The sequence below is a fragment of the Leucoraja erinacea genome, chromosome 34 (assembly GCF_028641065.1).
Source record: "Leucoraja erinacea ecotype New England chromosome 34, Leri_hhj_1, whole genome shotgun sequence".
NCBI classification, from domain to species: domain Eukaryota; kingdom Metazoa; phylum Chordata; class Chondrichthyes; order Rajiformes; family Rajidae; genus Leucoraja; species Leucoraja erinaceus.
The window spans coordinates 16,027,031-16,049,750 of NC_073410.1; the positions used below are offsets into that span (position 1 = coordinate 16,027,031).

Sequence of the window (22,720 nt, forward strand, 5' to 3'; positions counted from 1 at the left end):
AATAACCCAAGCGTTTGTTCGGCTCCCCATAATTGCAAGGCCCATAATGGGGAAGCGTTGGTCCTTGGAACACACAAGTGGTCAGGGCCGTGGCTGGCATTTGGCCTCAAACAGATGGCTTGGGGGGGGACAAAGGGAACCTTGATCCAGGTTACTCATCCTATTGTACAAGTGGACCTTTCCTATGGCTAGCTTCTGACGTGAGTTATTCAGCGGGTGGCAGGAGGAATGTGTGAGCGTGGCTTTTAATTAGTCACTGGCCCTACAGGTCGGCCGACCAGCCATTATGTTTGCTTAGGCTGGCCTCTTGTTTTTAATGGGAGAAAGGAACGCATCCTTTAGTCTCCTCTGCCCTCTGCCACTCCCCCTGCCGTGCTGGTACAGAGGGAGATTAACTCTGGTCTAAGAGTGGGAAGAATGAGATTGGAGAGAAGCATTTTAATTAGGTACTCTGAGCGATCTTCCTGAAGAGGTCACCTCACCCGTGATTAAAGCGGTCCGAGCAGTTCATTGTACATAATAGACAACGGACAATAGGTGCAGGAGTAGGCCATTCGGCCCTTCGAGCCAGCACCGCCATTCAATGTGATCATGGCTGATCATCCCCAATCAGTACCCCGTTCCTGCCTTCTCCCCATATCCCCTGACTCCGCTATTTTTAAGAGCCCTATCTAGCTCTATCCTGAAAGCATCCAAAGAACCTACCTCTACCAGAAAATTCCATAGACTCACCACTCTCTGTGAGAAAAACTGTTTCCGCGTCTCCGTTCTAAATGGCTTACCCCTTATTCTTAAACTGTGGCCTCTGGTTTCGGACTCCCCCAACATCGGGAACATGTTTCCTGCCTCCAGTGTGTCCAAACCCTTAACAATCTTATATGTTTCAATAAGATGCCCTCTGATCCTTCTAAACTCCAGAGTGTACAAGCCCAGCTTCATTTTCTCAGCATATGACAGTCCCGCCATCCTGGGAATTAACCTTGTAAACCTACGCTGCACTCCCTCAATAGCAAGAATGTCCATCCTCAAAATATCAAGAGGGGACTCGGACAGAGCCCTTCTTCCCATCATGTGTAGGAAGGAACTGCAGGTGCTGGTTTACACCAACGATGGACACAACATGCTGGAGTAACTCAGCGGGCCGGGCAGCATAGGATCTTAATATCATGTGATAGGAGCAGAATGAGGCCATTCTGCCCATCAAGTCTACTCCACCATTCAATCGTGGCTGATCTATCTTTCCCTCCTAACCCTACTTTCCTGCCTTCGCCCTATAGCCTGTGACACCCGTACTAATCAATAATCTATCTATTTCTGCCTTAAATATATCCACTGACTTTGCCTCCACAGCCTTCTGTGGCAAAGAATTCCACAGATTCACCACCCTCTGACTAAAGAAATTCGACCTCATCTCCTTCCTAAAAGAACATCCTTTAATTCTGAGGCTATGATCTTAAACTCTCCCACTAGTGGAGACATCCTCTCCACATCCACTTTATCCAAGCCTTTCACTATTCTGCACATTTCAATGAGGTCCCCCCTCTTTCTTCTAAACTCCAGTGAGTACAGGCCCAGTGCTGTCAAACGCTCGTCATATGTTAACCCACTCATTCCTGGGATCATTCTTGTAAGCCTCCTTTGGACCCTCTCCATAGCCAGCACACCCTTCCTCCGATATGGGGCCCAGAATTGCTCACAATATTTCTGTATAGAAGGAATGGGTGACGTTTCAGGTCCAGACCCTTCTTCAGGCTCCTTCCATCGCACTGTGGCAAGGGAAAATGCCAACCGCAGTGTCACCAAATGTGCTGTCGAGGCACATTCACCGGAGACCTCGCCAAGCCGACACATCACAGAGGGAAATGTCATAGAGTTATACAGTGTGGAAACTGCCCCTTCGGCCCAACTTGCCCACGCCGACCAACTTAATGTGTGATAGTATTTGCCTCAACCACCTCCTCCGGCAGCTCGTTCCATTCCCCCGCCATCCTTTGTGCGAATAAGTTACCTGTCAGGTTCCTATTAAATCTTCCCCCTCCCACATTATTGCCATAGAGGGAGTGCAGAGACGGTTCACCAGACTGATTCCTGGGATGTCAGGCCTGTCTTATGAAGAAAGACTGGATAGACTTGGTTTATACTCTCTAGAATTTAGAAGATTGAGAGGGGATCTTATAGAAACTTACAAAATTCTTAAGGGGTTGGACAGGCTAGATGCAGGAAGATTGTTCCCGATGTTACGGAAGTCCAGGACAAGGGGTCACAGCTTAAGGATAAAGGGGAAATCCTTTAAAACCGAGATGAGAAGAACTTTTTTCACGCAGAGAGTGGTGAATCTCTGGAACTCTCTGCCACAGAGGGTAGTTGAGGCCAGTTCATTGGCTATATTTAAGAGGGAGGTAGATGTGGGCCTTGTGGCTAAGGGGATCAGGGGGTATGGAGAGAAGGCAGGTACGGGATACTGAGTTGGATGATCAGCCATGATCATATTGAATGGCGGTGCAGGCTCGAAGGGCCGAATGGCCTACTCCTGCACCTAATTTCTATGTTTCTATGTTTCTATTAAACTCATGTCCTCTGGTTCTCGATTCCCCTACTCTGGGCAAGAGATTCAACTCTGTAAGATCCTCATCCTCCTGTGCTCCAAGGATTCGATTCCTAGCCTGCTCAACCTCTCCCTATAGCTCAGGCCCTCAAATCTGGCAACAACCTCATAAATCTTCTCTGCACCCTTTTCAGCTTGATCACATCTTTCCTATATCATGGTATCCAGAGCTGAACACAATACTCTAAATGTGGCCACACTAATGTGACTGCCACACATATACACAATATGATCTGACTGCCACTAATATAACTGCCCACTGCCTCCCAACCTCAATACTCAATTCTCTAATTGATAGTCAATATGCCAAAAGCCTTTTTGATCACCCTGTGGATCTGTGATGTAACTCAACAAATGATGTACCTGCACTCCAAGATCCCTCTGCTTGACAACACTCCCAAGAGCCCTATCATTCACTGTGTAGGTCCTACCCTTGTTAGTCTTCCCAAACTGTAACAACTCATAGAAACATAGAAACATAGAAACATAGAAATTAGGTGCAGGAGTAGGCCATTCGGCCCTTCGAGCCTGCACCGCCATTCAATATGATAATGGCTGATCATCCAACTCAGTATCCCGTACCTGCCTTCTCTCCATACCCTCTGATCCCCTTAGCCACAAGGGCCACATCTAACTCCCTCTTAAATATAGCCAATGAACTGGCCTCGACTACCCTCTGCGGCAGAGAGTTCCAGAGATTCACCACTCTCTGTGTGAAAAAAAGTTCTTCTCATCTCGGTTTTAAAGGATTTCCCCCTTATCCTTAAGCTGTGACCCCTTGTCCTGGACTTCCCCAACATCGGGAGCAATCTTCCTGCATCTAGCCTGTCCAACCCCTTAAGAATTTTGTAAGTTTCTTTAAGATCCCCTCTCAATCTCCTAAATTCTAGAGAGTATAAACCAAGTCTATCCAGTCTTTCTTCATAAGACAGTCCTGACATCCAGGAATCAGTCTGGTGAACCTTCTCTGCACTCCCTCTATGGCAATAATGTCCTTCCTCAGATTTGGAGACCAAAACTGTACGCAATACTCCAGGTGTGGTCTCACCAAGACCCTGTACAACTGCAGTAGAACCTCCCTGCTCCTATACTCAAATCCTTTTGCTATGAAAGCTAACATACCATTCGCTTTCTTCACTGCCTGCTGCAACTCACATTTCTCTGTATTAAATTCCATCAACCATTTCACAGCCCAGCCGCCCAATTTTTGACAAGCATCTGCACTATCTACACTGCCACCCGCTTTTGTGTCACCTGCAATCTTGCCAAACCATGTCATGTGTGTCCTCATCCAAATCACTCATGTAATGCTTCCAATATGACGCACATACCAGGGGACAATTTGCATGCGAGCCACAGAAGCAGGTCACGCCAACACATTATCACACACGCCAATTCTCTGGAGGCTTTCAAGAGAGAGTTAGATAGAGCTCTTAAAGATAGCGGACTGAAGGGATATGGAGAGAAGGCAGGAACGGGGGGTACTGATTGTGGATGATCAGCCATGATCATACTGAATGGCGGTGCTGGCTCGAAGGGCCGAATGGCCTACTCCTGCACCCATTGTCTATTGTCTATTGTCATTATAATCGCTCCACACTCTTAAGTCACTACTCCTACAATAACTAAACATTATTCTCTTATCAATTTTCTATACACTGTAAATGGCTCGATCGTAATCATGTATTGTCTTTCCGCTGACTGAATAGCACGCAACAAAAGCTTTTCACTGTACCTCGGTACATGTGACAATAAACTAAACTGAAGATGACAAGCAGCAATGGGCCCAACACCGAACCCTGAGGCACACTACTAGTCACCGTTCATATTCACAAGTAACTGGGAACAAACCTCCAACCCCAAGATAGACACAAAAATAATAATAATAATAATAATAATAATAATAATAATAATAATAATAATAATAATAATAATAATAATTTTATTTATAGAGCACTTTAAAAACAAACATAGCTGCAACAAAGTGCTGTACATCACTAATCATTGACAAAAAAGTTAATACACACCAAAAATAACAATCAAAAGAAATAGTAGGAAAAGACATGTAAAATAAAGAAACATCAAAAACACCACAAACAGAAGCAAAGCCTTAGGCATGGTCAAAAGCCAGGGAGTACAAATGCGTTTTAACACTGGATTTGAAGATGGACAGTGAGGGGGCCTGTCTGATGTGCAACGGCAGGGTGTTCCAGAGTGCCGGAGCAGCAACAGAGAAGGCTCTATCCCCTCTGAGCCTCTGACTAGACCTCGGTACCTCCAGGAGCAGCTGACCAGCTGACCTGAGGGACCGGGCAGGAGCGTATGGGTGGAGCAGCTCAGAGAGGTAAGGCGGGGCGAGTAAAAAGCTGAGTAACTCATCGGTTCAAACAGCATCTCTGGAAAAAAGGAATAGGCGATGATTCGGGTTGAAACCCTTCTTCAGATTGTTCGACTCGACCCGAAACGTGACCTATTCCTTTTCTCCGGAGTTGCTGGCTGACCCATTTAGAACGGAGACGAGGAAACACGTTTTTCTCACAGAGAGTTGTGAGTCTGTGGAATTCTCTGCCTCTGCTTTTTTTCCCGTTCTTCTCCCCATCCTACATCAGTCTGAAGAAGGGTTTTGGCCCAAAACGTTGCCTATTTCCTTCGCTCCATAGATGCTGCTGCACCCGCTGAGTTTCTCCAGCACTTTTGTCTACCTTTGAATTCTTTGCCTCAGAGGGTGATGGAGGCAGGTTTTCAGGATACTTTCAAGAGAGAGCTAGATAGGGCTCTTAAAGATAGCGGAGTCAGGAGATATGGGGAGAAGGCAGGAATGGGGTACTGATTGGGAATGATCAGCCATGATCACATTGAATGGTGGTGCTGGCTCGAAGGGCCGAATGGCCTACTCCTGCACCTATTGTCTATTGTCTATTGACCCGCTGAGTTACTCCAGCTTTTTGTGTCTATCTTCGGTTTAAACCAGCATCTGCAGTTCCTTCCTACAAAGGTCTACCTCTTTATTGTCTGAAGCTTACTATTGCCAGGGGAATGTTCTATCATGGCCCAGCACAGAGTTTAGTAGAGCTAATAGTGGCATGTGTGTTAGATACAGAATAAAAGGGTCTGGGAATGAATTATACGGATAATAACGGAGATTGTAAGCATGTTAAACAAAGGGATTGACAATGTGTTATAGTTAAGTCATTGTACAAATAAATAATTAGGTTCCCTCCTGCTCCAATTTAATACCATAAATTAATGTACAAGTACTTCTTTTCACTACTTGACTCTAAATCACAAAATCAAGACTGAATTAATCCTTCTTTTTCAAATTGATTCTGAAGCTACCCAGTGAATCAAATCAATCAGCTTTAGTCTCAGCAAATTATTGACTAACTCAAATGAATAAAGTAAACCTCGACGAGAATAACAATGAATTATTCAAAGTTCAATGAACACATTTCATTATCTCCCTTAGATAGACACAAAATGCTGGAGTAACTCAGCGGGACAGGCAGCACCTCTGGAGAGAAGGAATGAGTGGTGTTTTGGGTCAAGACCTTTCCTCTCGACCCGAAACGTCACCCATTCCTTCTCTCCAGAGACGCTGCCTGTCCCGTTGAGTTACTCCAGCATTTTGCGTCTATCTTTGGTTTAAACCAGCATCTGTAGTTCCTTCCTATTCATTCTCTCCCACTCATTCTATCACTGGACATAGAATGGACTGGATAGACTCGGCTTGTACACGCTAGATTTTAGAAGATTGAGGGGGGATCTTATAGAAACTTACAAAATTCTTAAGGGTTTGGACAGGCTAGATGCAGGAAGATTATTCCCGATGTTGGGGAGTCCAGAACAAGGGGTCACAGCTTAAGGATAAGAGGGAAGTCTTTTAGAAACATAGACATAGAAACATAGAAATTAGGTGCAGGAATAGGCCATTCGGCCCTTCGAGCCTGCACCGCCATTCAATATGATCATGGCTGATCATCCAACTCAGTATCCCGTACCTGCCTTCTCTCCATACCCCCTGATCCCCTTAGCCACAAGGGCCACATCTAACTCCCTCTTAAATATAGCCAATGAACTGGCCTCAACTACCTTCTGTGGCAGAGAGTTCCAGAGATTCACCACTCTCTGTGTCCTGTGTTTTAGGACCAAGATGAGAAAATCATTTTTTACACAGAGAGTGGTGAATCTGTGGAATTCTCTGTCACAGAAGGTAGTTGAGGTCAGTTCATTGGCTATATTTAAGAGGGAGTTAGATGTGGCCCTTGAGGCTAAAGGGATCAGGGGGTACGGAGAGAAGGCAGGGATGGGATACTGAGTTGGATGATCAGCCATGATCATATTGAATGGCGGTGCAGGCTCGAAGGGCCGAATGGCCTACTCCTGCACCTGTTTTCTATGTATCTATGTATCTATGTATCACCTTTAACCTTTTATCGCCCATTTGTTGCATCCTTTAGTTGCGAGATACAGCCTGGAAACAGGCCCTTCGGCCCATCGAGTCCATGCTCACCGCCGATCACGCATTCATAATAGTTCTATGTTATCCCACTATCTCATCCATGCACTCGGGGCAATTTTATAGAGGCTAATTAAGAAGGGTTTCAGCCCGAAATGTTGCCTATTTCCTTCGCTCCATAGATGCTGCCGCACCCGATGAGTTTCTCCAGCACTTTTGTCCAGCCTATGAACCATGTTTTTGAGACGTGGAATGAAACGGTGGCACAGTGGTAGAGTTGCTGCCTTACAGCGCCAAAGACCCAGATCAATCCTAACTACGAGTGCTGTCTGTACAGAATTTGTACGTTCTCCCCGTGACCATGTGGGTTTTCCCCGGGTGCTCCAGTTTCCCTCCACATTCCAAAGACATATAGGTTTGTAGGTTAATTGGCTTCGGTAAAAATTATACATTTTCCTCAAGTGCAGAATAATGTTCGTGCACGGGGGTCGCTGGGCGGCGCGGACTCAGTGGACAAAATTTTGTTCCAAAGCCAATTAACCTACAAACCTGCACGTCTTTGGAATGTGGGTATGTGGAAACCAGAGCACCCGGAGAAAACCCATGTGGTCACAGGGAGAACGTACAAACTCCATACAGACAGCACCCGTGGTCAGGATCAATCCTGGGTCCCTGTGGCTGTAAGGGCAGCAACTCTACCACTGCGTCACTGTGCCGCCCAGAATCTCTCACATTAGTTGACAGTCTATATACCTGTGATGCTGCTGCTGCCAGCAAGATTGTCATTGTACCTGCACCTCATCATACTTGGGCAGGTAACACTAAGCTTGTGTAGGAAGGAACCTGCTACTTGCTAACCCCATTACTCAAACCTCACGTCAAAAACCTTGGCGTGATATTTGACTCCACGTTGAAAAAGCGAGTGGTAAAAGCTAGTTTCTTCCAGCTTCGGACGATAGCTAAAATAAAACCTTTCCTCCGATTTGACGACCTCGAAAAGATCATCCGCTCATTTACCTCCTACCGTCTTGATTACTGCAACTCCCTTTACACTGGCATCAGCCAATCATCCCTGCCCCGCCTGCAATTGGTCCAAAAGGCCGCAGCGAGACTCCTGACGGGCACCTGAAAAAGGGATCACATCACCCCGATTCTGGCCTCTCTCCACTGGCTCCCAGTGCAGTTCCAAATCAATTTCAAGATCCTTCTTTATGTTTACAAAGCCCTTAACGTATTTGCCCCCTCCTACATTAAAAATCTGCTTTCCCACCACACCACCTCCAGGTCCCTCAGATCAGCCGACTTGGGGTCACTGACCATCCCGCGGTCTAGGCAGAAGCTCAGGGGCGATCGTGCCTTTGCGGTTGCAGCACCTGGACTATGGCACAGCATCCCTCTTCCCATCAGAACTGCCCCCTCCATCGACTCTTTTAAGTCTAGACTTTATCCTCTGAGGGAGCGTTGTATGTATGTATTTATGTATGTATTGTTGATCTATGTACCACTGTTTGTAGCATGTTAGTACCTGCACTAATTTTTAAATGTGCTATAGAAATAAAATTGACTTGACTTGCTACTGGTAAACTAGATAGTTTGGTTTAGTGTAGTTTAGAGTTACAGCGCGGAAACAGGCCCTTCGGCCCACTGAATCTGTACCGACCAGCGATCCCCGCACATTAACACTATCCTACACACACTAGGGGCAATTTACATTTATACCAAGCCAATTAACCTACAAACTAGTGCGTCTTTGGAGTGCGGGAGGAAACCGGAGATCTGGGAGAAAATCCATGCAGGTCACGGGGAGAACGTACAAACTCCGTGCAGACAGCACCCGAAGTCAGGATCGAACCCGGGTCTCTGACGCTGTGGGCAGCAACTCTACGGCTGCGCCACCGTGCCGCCCAGATGCTCGTTTAAACCGAAGATAGACACAAAAAGCTGGAGAAACTCAGTGGGTCAAGTAGCATCTCTGGAGTAAAGGAATAGGTGATATCTCAGCTAAACAATAAGCTGACTTGACCTTACACTATGTCTTCAACGTTCAACAACAATTCACAAGTTATAGGAGTAGAATTAGGCCATTCGGCCCATCGAGTCTACTCCACCATTCAATCATGGCTGATGTCTGCCTCCTAATCCCATTTTCCTGCCTTCTCCCCATAATCTTTGACACCCGTTCCAATGAAGAATTAGTATAGAAACATAGAAACATAGAAACTAGGTGCAGGAGTAGGCCATTCGGCCGTTCGAGCCTGCACCGCCATTCAATATGATCATGGCTGATCATCCAACTCAGTATCCCGTACCTGCCTTCTCTCCATACCCTCTGATCCCCTTAGCCACAAGGGCCACATCTAACTCCCTCTTAAATATAGCCAATGAACTGGCCTCGACTACCCTCTGTGGCAGAGTGTTCCAGAGATTCACCACTCTGTGTGTGAAAAAAGTTCTTCTCATTTCGGTTTTAAAAATATCCTTTGACCTGGCCTCCACAGCCCTCTATGTGTCAATGAGTTCCACAGATCAACTACCCTCTGACTAAAGAAATTCATAGAAACATAGAAACATAGAAAATAGGTGAAGGAGTAGGCCATTCGGCCCTTCGGCCCTTCGAGCCTGCACCGCCATTCAATATGACCATGGCTGATCATCCAACTCAGTTCCTCCTCATCTCCTTTCTAAAAGAGCACCCTTTAATTCTGAGGCTCTGAGTGGTCCTGGACTCTCCCACCAGTGGATACATCCTCTTCACATCCACTCTACCTATGCCTTTCATTATTCAAGGTAGTCCAGGGAGCCCTCTTGCATTTCTTACTCTTGCAACCTTACATAAGTATCATTTCCTGGCTGATTCTGTTTGCTATCCACAACACCCTTTGCAAGGTAACAAATATAGAAATTATCAGCGCAACATCAATGGACAAATGCATGACATGTACAAATTACACCCCTTCTCCACAGTTCTAATGAGGCAATTTATTTTAAATTTGTTAACGCTCCCAATGAAATTGCAAGTGAAGAATGATTGTGTGCACACCATGTCTTCCCCGATGTAGAATTTTGTGGCACTGGAGACTATTCTGCATATCATGCTCATGCTATCACTTTAAAAGACCAATACACGGCTTGCTTTTACCCCATGGCCGTGCGTTTATTTTTCTATCATACCGAATAACTATTTTCTATCACACAGGGTGGCACGGTGGTGCAGCGGTAGAGTTGTTGCCTTACAACGCTTGTAGTGCCAGAGACCCGGGTTAGATCCCTGCTGCCTGTACGGAGTTTGTACGTTCTCTCTGTGACCTGCGTGGGTTTTCTCCGAGATCTCTGGTTTCCTTTCACACTCCAAAGACGTACAGGTTTGTAGGTTAATTGGCTTTGTAAATGTAAAAATTGGCCCTAGTGGGTGTAGTGTTAATGTGCGGGGATCGCTGGTCGGCGCGGACCCGGTGGGCCGAAGGGCCTGTTTCTGTGATGTATCTCTAACCTAAACTAAATATAAAACCATACAGTGAGCAGCACATTCAGTTGCAACTCTGCCGATGCGCCACTGTGCCACCCTTCATTTCTGGATACAAGCACCGTACATAAGCACTTAAGATACATCTTAGATAAGCATCTCGGATCTCAATGAGCACAGTAAAATAACAGTGAGAGTACTGTGAATAGATTTGATCGCCCGATTTAAGGAAAGAGGTTTAGTTTAGTTTAGTTTAGATCTTCTCCATGGAGTGTCACCTTGTCGTGGTGGAGAAGCTCATGTGGACCTGAGATCCTGAGATCATTGCCGTCGGGAGCTATGCTCCTGGTAGGGCCACCCATGGTGGTAAGGTCGAGGGGGAGGTCTCTGACAAAGAGCAATCCAACCAAGACCTCAACGGTGGAACAGGCGGAGGACGATGGCTGACCTTAGTGGAGCGTCACAACGGCTGGGAAGGCGGATGAAGGCTGCAGCACAAAAGGGTCTCCGGTCGTCTTGGACTCCATGCCACTGGATCCTGACCCAGATCTGTCAAGGACCGTGTGTCGGCTGTCTGTGCACCAGTCTCCCCACGTTAAACAAAGTCACGCACAGGCGTCCTCCACATAGGGAATAGCACCCTGGAGACACCCATGGTCAGCCATGACCGAAGGGGACCTAAGAAGATTAGTTTTGTGATTTGGTTTAGAGCTGCAGTGCTGAAACAGGCCCTTCTGCCCACTGAGTCCGTGCCAGCCAATGCTCACCCTGGCAATAGATCTATCTAACCCCAATTTTGCATCCTACACACTAGGAACAATTTACAGAAGCCAATTAACCTACAAACCTGCATAAATTTAGAATGTGGGAGGAAACCGAAGCACCTGGAGAAAACCCACGTGGTCACGGGATCAACGTACAAACTCCTTATAGACAGCACCCATAGTCAGGATGGAACCCAGGTCACTGGCGCTGTGGGGCAGCAACTCTACCGCTGCACCACTGTGCTGCCCTTCATTTTTGTATACAAGTATCGCTATAAATAAGCACTTAGATACTGTACATCTTAGGTAAGTATCTCAGATACATTACAGTAGAAGTACACTGAGACAACATACAAAGTCAACAGATCCGGTGCCATTTTCCAGTCACATTGGTGGCGTTTTCAAGGGTGACACAGTAGCGCAGCTGGTACAGCCTTGGCCTCACAGTGCCAGAGACCCAGGTTCAATCCTGACCTCCCTACAGTGAAAACTCCGTACAGACAGCATCTGTGGTCAGGATCGAACCGGGGTCTCTAGTATTGTGAGGCAACAATACCACTGCACCACCGTGCCGCCGTTGAAAATGGCGTCAATGGTGTTTTGAAAATGGCACCAAATCTATCGACTCTGTATGCTGCCTAATACTATACACTTGTGCTGTATCTGAGATCTTTATTTAAGATGTATTTAAGTGCTTATGTATAATGTATACTTGTGTCCAAAATATGGCACAGCGGTGCAGCGGTAGAGTTGCTGCCTCACAGCTTCCCGACATCGGTCTCTACCCGAGAATGCGAGCTCCTCGATGGTGAAATCCGCAGCATCGATCCCAGGCAAGGGATCGCAGGCTCCGATGGTAAGTTCACATCCCCGCGGTGGGGCTCAAAGTCAGTCTCAACCAAAGCCGCCACCTCCGTGATGTTAGGCTGCAGAGCGACCGGAGATACGATTTGGAAAAAAAATCACATCTCCGGCAAGGTAAGAGATTGAGATAAAGTTTCCCTCGACCCCCTTCCCCACCCCCCACATAAAACAAACCAGAGAACATTAACACAAATTTTTCAAACATACTAAACATAACAAAAAATAAAGAAAAGACAGACAGGCTGTTGGCGAGGCTGCCATCGGTGACAGCGCCACCCAGTGGATTCACTTGGATTCACTTGGATTCACTTGTACACAATGAGGCAGCACAGTCCAAGTTACTGCACTACTCTGAAATTCCAATCAGAACGATCAACTTTATATAGGGATTTTGACTCTTGAAATTGTGCACATTTTCTAATCTCTTATCATTAATATCAAGACGTTCTCAAAACATTAATATACAAAAGTGCAATAACATTAATACAAGTAAACCTACATGCTATTTAATCCTTTATTTAATTTTCAATATCATGAACCTTGCAGTGTGCATCAAGGAAGACCCATCCCAAAGCATTAGGGTTCTTCAATGAATACCTATCAGGAACATTGATGAATGCCTTAAAGCCCTGTCCCACTGTACGAGTTCATTCAAGAGTTCTCCCGAGTTTGCCCTGATTTGAACTCGGAGATTTACAGTAATGGCCGCTCGCTGGTACTCGGGGCTCTCGTGGACATTTTTCAACATGTTGAAAAATCTTCACGAGTCTTTCCTAGCTTACCTTGTTTCCCGAGTTCCTGCCGTTAGCGTTACGAGCCGCTAAGAGACGTCCCCGAGCTTCGACGTACCCGCTTGAATGAACTCGTACAGTGGGACTGGGCATTTATGGTTGTTGTGCTGTGCAGCTATCCTAACGATTGTCCTACTGCAACTTCCACAGGTCCTCCGTCACCAGTCCACGGTGGGCAATTCTCAGCCCTCTAACCACGGTGGGCATTTCCTCAGTCAGTGGCCTCCATCGTCGGTGCATTGCGGTGAGCCGGGCCTGCTTGTCGAGACACACCATGGCTTGTCGACACACACAATTTCCCCTCCCACACGCCAAAGACGTACAGGTTTGTTGGTTAATAGAAACATAGATACATAGAAAATAGATGTAGCAGTAGGCCATTCGGCCCTTCGAGCCAGCACAAGCCATTCAATATGATCGTAACTGATCATCTAAAATCAGTAATCCATTCCTGCTTTCACCCCATATACCTTGATTCCGTTAGCCCGAAGAGCTAAATCTAACTCTCTCTGGAAAACATCCAGTGTATTGTCCTCCACTGCCTTCTGTGGCAGAGAATTCCACAGATTCACAACTCTCTGGGTGAAAAATTAATTGGCTTCTGTAAAATTGCAAATTGTCCCTCGTGTATGTAGGATGGTTTTAGTGCTGATCGGCACGGTGGGTCGGTTTCAATAATAAATATCATACATAGGCGCAGAAGATTTCTTCTGTCAACTTGCTTTTCATTAACAATTTATGTGGAATATTTACAATGGAAATCATATTACCCTTACATGTACAAAGGCCGTCCAAAGATTTTCGCTGTCTCTCGGCAAACGTGTCATCTAAAGTGCCATCGAACCATTGAGATGTGGGGAATACCTTCAATCCTTCTACTCTGGTGCTGTAGAAAGCATCTTGTCCGGAGACATCTCGATCTAGGTTTGGCAACAGCTCAGCCCAGGACAGAGAGGCTCTGCAGAGAGTAGTGCGTTCGGCCGAATCCACCATGGGAACTATACCTTTGCAGGATCTATACACCAGGAGGTGTAGATCCAGAGCCGGCAAGATCATGAAGGACCCCTACCACCCCAGCAGGGGACTGTTCGAGCTGCTACGGTCAGGCAAACGCCTCCGCTGTCACGTTGAGAAAACAGAGAGGATGAGATGGAGTTTCTTCCCACGGGTCATCAGGACTGTAAACTCTGATCTCACCAGGGACTAATTTACTGTTGTGTTGGGTCTTTTTTTTAATGTAAATACTGGTTCTGTTCTGTTTCGCTGCTCTGGTGTTTTGCACAATCCCGCAGGCATTGCCATTTTCATTTCACTGTACACCTTGTATGTGCATGTGACAAATAAACTTGACTTGACTTGACGTGACTGCCACCCGGCTCTGGAGAGGCAGGAATCTTGGCTTCAATCAGACGCTTGCACTTGCGTCGAAGTGCAAAACCAGGAAAGATTATAGTGTAATCGCTGCTGGGGAAACAAAATGGAAAACACAATCCCCGGTGACCCAGAACCAACTCAATGTTTATCCAAGGGTTCCTAGTTCCGATTGAAAATGGGGAAACATTCATTTTCCAATTTGGATACCTTCAGTATTGAGTTTCGTCGGACAGTTGTTACAAACCTTCGTCAGGGTACTGAGTGATGGCGGCAGACAGGCGGAACAATGCGAGATGTCCTGTTAACTGTGTCCTTGCCGAGGCCACAATTTGAACTTCTGCTCCTGAACACTCTGAAGCCAAAGTTCAACAAACAGCATCAATCAAGAGGAAGTGTTGAAGTGTACGCCGCATGTCCCCCAAACTCATAAAACTCTGGCAGTTGTCAAGTGGGCATTTTAATCACCACTCCCTAGCCATTCCACACCTTCAACAGAGAGTTAGATACAGCTCTTAGGGCTAAAGGAATCAAGGGATAACGGGAAAAAGCAGTAATGTGGTACTGATTTTGGATGTACACAAAAAAGCTGGAGAAACTCAGCGGGGTGCAGCAGCATCTATGGAGCAAAGGAAATAGGCAACCTTTCAGGCCGAAACCCTTCTTCAGACAGAAACGCTGCCTATTTCCTTCGCTCCATAGATGCTGCTGCACCCGCTGAGTTTCTCCAGCTTTTTTGTGTACCTTCAATTTTCCAGCATCTGCAGTTCCGTCTTAAATACTGATTTTGGATGATCAGCCATGATCATATTGAATGAAGGGCCGAATGGCCTAGTCCTGCACCTATTTTCTCTTTCTATGTTTTTTCCCTGTCTCCCTGCATCTCCATCCACCTGTCCCTCTCCCTTTCCCCATCCCTCCCTTCCCCTCCCTTGATGCACTCTGCCCCTCTCTCACTCTCTCCACCCTAATTTCTCCATCTGCTGCTCCCCCTCTTCTTTTCACAGTGTTCCTCTCTCTGTCTCCTACACAGCCACTCTCTCCAACTCTCCCTCTCTCCCTCCTCTGTCTCTTTCATCTCACTCTCCCTCTCTTCCTCTGTCTCATGTCAAAGGAGCAGAATTTGGCCATTCGAACCATCGAGTCTATTCCGCCATTCAATCATGGCTGATCTACCTTTCCCTCTCGACACCATTCCTCTGCCTTCTCCCCATAACCCCTGACCCCCATACTAATCAATAATCTGTCAATATGCACCCTGATGCCTTTGTCTCCACATCCGTCCATTTACAGTGTATAGATATATGATAAGGGAATAACGTTTAGTGCAAGGTAAAGCCAGCAAAGTCCGATGAAGGATAGTCCGAGCATCAACAAAGGGGTAGATAGTAGTTTAGCACTGCTCTCTGGCTGTGGAAGGATGATTCAAAATGCACACTGTGGTAACACCGGTTTCCTGCACTCCACCCCAAACCACAAAAGGGCCTGTCCCACTTGGGCGACCTAATTGGCGAGTTTAGAAGAGCTTAGAGTTTGAAAAAATGTTGTGTTGAAGACCTCCTTAGACTAGGTTACACAAAAAAGCTGGAGAAACTCAGCGGGTGCAGCAGCATCTATGGAGCGAAGGAAATAGGCAACGTTTCGGGCCGAAACCCTTGAAGGGTTTCGGCCCGAAACGTTGCCTATTTCCTTCGCTCCATAGATGCTGCTGCACCCGCTGAGTTTCTCCAGCTTTTTTGTGTAACCTTTGATTCTCCAGCATCTGCAGTTCCCTCTTAAACACCTCCTTAGACTATGTTGAAGACCAGCTTCCACTAGCTACGACTAGCTACAACTAACTTCGGGAAAATTGAACACCGAATAGTGGAGAGTGAGTTGACCTCCTTTGATCTCCCTTCGACAATGATGAAGACCAACTACGACCACCTTCGACTCCCCTCGATTACCTACAACTAACATGCCGACCTACTACGACCTAATACGACTAAACCTAGGAGTAAAAAAAGTATCGATTTTTTCCATGGCGACCTTTATTACTCGCGGGCATTTTCTAATCACCGCCTGATTAATACTTTCTCCACTACGTTAAACTTTCACTCCCTCACGCCATCTGTGGACGCAGTGTGTGTGCCATTTACAAAATGCACCCACAGAACTCACATCATTGAACTGATACAACAGGAGACCTTTGTTGATGGAATCCGTACTGAAGTATTCCACTCAGTCACCTTTACCAGCTGTTTCCCTGAAGCCCGACAAAGTATCTTCATTGAAGAGTGCCAATCCAATGATTGTTAACAAGCTGGTACTATTGCAAATTTTAAGAAATATTTAGACAGGTATATGAATAGGATAGGTTTGGAGAAATGGGGCAAACGCATGCACGTGGAACTGGTGTAGATGAACATGTTGGCCGATGCAGGCAGGTTGGGCCGAAGAGCCTGTTTCCACACTGTGTGACTATGACCCTATAACTCAAACAAGCCCTGGTCAACTTTTCCCGTCACCCTCACAAACTGCGAGTTCCAGATCACGAGCATTTTGCGTGTGAAACAACATGCCCCAAGTTATTTCAACCCAGCAGCATGCACACATTTCCATCAAGGGAGTTGAAGCGCCTGTTTCTGTGCTGAATGACTCTGTGACTCCATATGCACCCAATGTAACATAGAGACATAGAAAATAGAAGCGGGAGTAGGCCATTCAGCCCTTCGAGCCTGCACCGCCATTTAATATGATCATGGCTGATCATCCAACTCAGCATCCTGTACCTGCCTTCTCTCCATACCCCCTGATCCCTTGAGCCACAAGGGCCACATCTAACTCCCTCTCAAATATAGCAACAGCGCTGGAATAAATCATATCTATGCTGATTTACATTTTTTAAAGTCTTAAGTACCATTGCCAAAACCCGGGATTGAACCAGGGACCTTTAGATCTTCAGTCTAACGCTCTCCCAACTGAGCTATTTCGGCTACTTTACCACACACCATAGTTTTAAACACACCATAGTTTTGTCCCTTTTTATTGAACCTCTTTTGCTTTTTCCTTATATCCCCCAGCCACCTGATTAGGCAAGGCACAAAGATTACAGCCCTAACGCCGGCAAATAGGATTAGTGTAGATGGGCTGAAAGGTCAGCATGTACACGTTGGGCTGAAAGGCACAGTTTCTGTGCTGCATGATTGTACCACAATACAACTTTGAGCCAAAACCTATACCCCAGGTCCATGAACCATCCACAAATTAGAACAGCTTGTCCATGGTAGAGTATTGACATCAGTAGGATATGGACTAAACGCAGGCAGGTGGGACTGGCGTAGATGGGTGCTATCGCATGAAGTGAAAAGAATTCCGTCATCGTCCCAGAGTAATGGGCCTGTCCCACTTAGGCGACTCTTTAGGCGACTGCCAGGGACTAGTTTTAATGGAATTCACCTACGACACCTGGCGACAACCTACAACATCACCTACGACAACCCACAACATCACCTACGACAACCTACGACAGCAAAAATCGTCACCACTGTCGCCCAAAAAATCGCCCAAGTGGGACAGGCCCATTAGTCACCTTCAAAGTGTTATGGTCTTGTCCCACTTAGGCGACTTTTTAGGCGACTACAGGAGACTATGCGGTCGCCACATGTTCTTGTGTGGTTGATGGGGAGTCGCCTTCATAGTCGTGAGGAGTTCCCGCATTCTGGGAACGACTCACGGCCTCATTATGGTCGCCGCGAATTGTTCAACATGTTGAAAAATTAGCTGCGACTAGAATGAAGCCGCCACGGAAAATAGCGAGAATTCACGTGCCGGGAGGTCCTAGTGGGTTGCCAGGAGGCCGAAGGTTCTCGTTGGCTCTCGTAGGTTGTACCCGGTGCTAACCGGTGAATTTCATTGGGAAAGAAAAACGTAAGCAGTAGTTTTCAGAACCAAGGATAACCGATCGGTAATGTTAATGTCCGCCGAGATTCACATCCGTGTATCTCTGGCTTCTTAAAAGTTGTCTCCACTCCTTCTCCCCCCTCTCCTCTGCCCCCCCCCCCTCTTTTAAAGGACTTACCATACACTGTGCTTTAGCCGTCTTAATTACAGCGCCAACCTTCCTGGTTCATCGCGGTGTGTGTCTGTATCACATTGGCTTTGCACCGTGTGAATTTCACTCATACAGCGCTCCTCCCCGCTTGCCCTGTCCCCCGCCTGCATAACGGGCTGGTGAAGCAAGCGATGTGTGTGTGTGTGTGTGTGTGTGTGTGTGTGTGTGTGTGTGTGTGTGTGTGTGTGTGTGTGTGTGTGTGTGTGTGTGTGTGTGTGTGTGTGTGTGTGTGTGTGTGTGTGTGTGTGTGTGTCCACTCTGACAGTCGCCAGCAGTTGCCTGAAAGATCGCCTAAGTGGGACAGGCCCATTAAACTGCTCGTTTTATCAACCCTCTTCAAATACAGCTTGCGCAAATGCAACATCTTCACATGTCGTAAACTGAAAAGGCACAGGAGATGGATAGCAGTGTGAGTAAAAAACCAAAGGAAAATAAGGGGGAAATCCCTGCTATTAATGAGGAAGAAATGGTGGCGAGAATGATCCAATCATTCATATACAAGGATGTTGCCAGGATTCGAGGGCCTGCCCGATAAGGAGAGGCTGAGTATTCCCTGGAGCGCAGGAGGATGAGGGGTGATCATACAAGATCATGAGAGGAATAGATCGGGTGGAAGCACAGAGTCTCTCGCCGAGAGTGGGGGAATCGAGGACCAGAGGGCAAATGTTTAAGGTGAAGGGATATAGATTTTATAGGAATCTGAGGGATAACTTTTTCACGAAAGGAGTGGTGGGTGTATGGAATGAGCTGCCAGAGGAATAGTTGAGGCAGGGCTGCCGTGATTTTTAAGAAGCCATTAGCCAGGTGCATGGATAGGACTGGTTTGGAGGGAAATGGGTCAAATGCAGGCAGGTGGGGCTAGTGTAGGGGGGACATGGTGGTCGGAGTGGGCAGGTTGGGCCGAAGGGCCTGTTTCCACGCTGTATCACTCTATGACTATCCAAAGAGTTGCTCCATACACGAAAGGGAAAGTTTCTCAATATTGAGAGTAAGAATGACCTAGAGTGCGGCACGGTGGCGCTGCAGTAGAGTTGTTGCCTTACAGACCCGGGTCCGTACCTGGCTACGGGTGCTGTCTGTACGGAGTTTGTACATTCTCCTCGTGACCTGCGTGGGTTTTCTCCAAGATCTTCGGTTTCCTCCCACACTCTGAAGACGTACAGATTTGTAGGTTAATTTACTTGGTATAATTGAAAATTGTTCCTGGTGTGTGCAAGGTAGTCATAATGTGTGGGGATCGCTGGTCGGCACGGACTCGGTGGGCCGAAGGGCCTGTTTCTGTGCTGCATCTCTAAAGTAAACTAAAAAGGACCTAAAACATGTCTCTGATATATTAGCCGTGCCCTGGGGCAGATTTGTTTATCTGGCTGCGTTCGTCAGTGAGATCAAGGGTATTAGTGACTATGCCGTTTGCAAACTGATAGGGAAACAGAGGCGTCCAAGCAGAAAAGCACAGGGCTATGGAGCTGATAAGAGTAAATGAAATGGAGAGGCAGAGGCCCAGAGGGGTGCAGGAAATGCCGCTACAAATTAGCTGCAGGCCGCGTTTATTTTGCCTTCATTAACAGCGCTGGCCTGCGGAAGATGACGAGCAAAGGGTCACGGCCTCTTACACTCCAGCCAGAGTTTATTAAAGCATTCAACCTGGAGGGGGGGGGGGGGGGGGGGGGGGGGGGGGGGGGGGGGGGGGGTTTCCCCTCTTTCTCGCTACGGTGACAGGTGACTGCAGGAGGATCGCCTTTCTTCCAAAGCGAACAATGGCTTCCCAGATGGTTCCCGCCACAGCGCATCGGTAGAGTCGCTGCCGCACAGCGCCAGGGACCCCGGCTACGTGTGCTGTCACCAGCATAATCAAGGACCAGTCTCACCCCGGCCACTCCCTCTTCTCCCCTCTCCTATCGGGCAATAGGCACAGAAGTGTGAAAACGCACACCCCCAGATTCAGGGACAGTTGCTTCCCAGCTGTTATCAGGCAACTGAACCATCCTACCACAACTGGAGAGCAGTCCTGAGCTACTAGCTACCTCTTTGGAGACCCGCAAAAAATCTTTGACCGGACTTTACGGGACTTTATCCTGCACTAAACGTTATTTACATCATTCCCTGTATCGTGTATCTTTTGATTGTAGACGGATCGATTGTAATCATGTATAGTCTTTCCGCTGACTGGTTGGCACGCAACAAAAGCTTTTCACTGTACCTCGGTACACGTGACAATAAACTAAACTGAACTCAAACTGTCCTCTGTTTCATTGCCCCTTCTTGTTCTGAACATCTTCCCAACTCCTGATGTACGTTTACCCAGAATAAATCGCAGCACGGTGGCGCAGCGGTAGAGCTACTGCCTCACAGCGCCAGAGACCCAGGTTCAATCCAGCCTATGGGTGTACGGAGATTGTACGTCCTCCCCGTGACCTGCGTGGATTTTCGCAAAGATCTGAAGCAAGATCGGTTTCCTCCCATGCTCTAAAGCCATGCAGGTTTGCAGGTTAATTGACTTGGTATCATTGTAAAATTGTCCCCAGTATGTGTAGGGTAGTGTTGGTAATAGTAGTAGGCAATAATAGACAATAGGTGCAGGAGTAGGCCATTTGGCCCTTCGAGCCAGCACATGGCTGATCATCCCTAATCAGTACCCCGTTCCTGCCTTCTCCCCATATCCCTTGACTCCACTATTTTTAAGAGCCCTATCTAGCTCTCTCTTGAAAGCATCCAGAGAACCTGCCTCCACCGCCCTCTGAGGCAGAGAATTCCACAGACTCACCACTCTCTGTGAGCGGGGATCGCTAGTCAGTGCAGACTCGGTGGGCCGAAGGGCCTGTTTCTGCGCTGTATCTCTGAACTAAACTAACACTAAAAACTGAAAGAGATTTTCAGGTCATTGAGATTTTGCGATGTAAATCGATAGATACAAATCTTAGCAACAGTGAAAACATTTCAAATGACTTCATTGCTTATAATGTACTTTGGGATGATTTGAAATGGAGATTCCAAATCCAAGGCCACCTTCTTGAACTGAATATGAAGTTGCAACCTGATGTAAGTTAATAAGTTGTGGCAATGTCATCTCAAGGCCTGGTTGATGTTGCTAGGATACTCTTTGGAAATGTTTCTTCACAGTTTAATTAAGTCAGATCTGAAGAATCTTCCTTGTTTCCTCAGCTTGTTTGACTGATTGATCTTGGATGGATAGTGTAGATTGCAGACTGTATTTTTCAGGCAATGCCCGTCATCTAGTTTAGTTTAGTTTAGTTTAGAGATTTAGAGCATAAACTGGCCCTACGACCCACCGAGTGCATTCTGACCAGCAATCCCCCCAAACTAACACTAGCCTACACACACAAACACACACAAGGGACTATTTACAATTATACCAAGCCAATTAGCCTACAAACCTGCCAGTCTTTGGAGTGTGGGAGGAAACCGGAGCACCCAGAGAAAACCCATGCTGGTCACGGGGAGAACGTACAAACTCCATACAGACAGCATCTGTGGTCAGGATCGAACCCGGGTCTCTGGCGCTGTGAGGCAGCAACTCTACCGCTGCGCCACCGTGCCGCCCTTAGTCTTAGGCAACAGACTGCAATATCACCACTCACAAGTTCACGTTCATTTATTGTCACATACATAGATATAGATATGCCATTTATTGTCACTATACATGTACAGTGAAACTGAAAGCTGCTCGTACTCAGTGCATACATACAATTTTACACAAAAAACAAGAAACAGAAAAACAAAACAGAAGGGAGATGGGGGGGGGGGGGAATAGGTGCACAAATTCTACGGCGCTACATACATATATACATATATACAGATGGAAGTCCGTGTTGGGCGGTGTAGTCAGTGCATGTGTGGATTTGAATTTATGGTAGATATAATTCTCGGGAAGCAGCTATTCCTGAGTCTGTTTGTCCTGGATTTGATGCACCTATAGCGCCTTCCAGAGGGCAGCAGGTCGAACAGTCCAAACGCAGGATGGGAGCTGTCTTTGGTGATCTTCTTTGCCCTGCTAAGGCAGCGGGAGGTGTAGATGTCCATCAGGGAGGGGAGAGGGCAACCAATGATCCTCTGCGCTGTCCTGGTTACCCTCTGAAGCCTCTCCCTGTCTGCCATGGTGCAGCTGCCATACCATGCTGTAATGCAGTATGTCAGCAGGCTCTCGATGGACGAGCGGTAGAAGGTCAGCAGCAGGTTAGAGTCCAGGTTGTGCTTCCTGAGGACCCTCAGGAAGTGCAGCCGCTGCTGAGCCTTCTTGATGACCGCTGTCGTGTTGTCCGTCCAGGAGATGTCAGCCGCGATATGGACGCCGA

At 47.0% G+C, this 22,720-nt stretch overlaps 1 non-coding gene across 1 annotated transcript; it reads right to left on the bottom strand.

Annotated features, from left to right (window-relative positions):
• Positions 1–17,216: 17,216 nt before the first annotated feature.
• On the bottom strand, positions 17,217–17,289 carry trnaf-gaa (transfer RNA phenylalanine (anticodon GAA)). The gene has a single exon. It is a non-coding gene; the product is annotated as a tRNA-Phe (tRNA).
• Between the last annotated feature and the right edge of the window lie 5,431 nt (positions 17,290–22,720).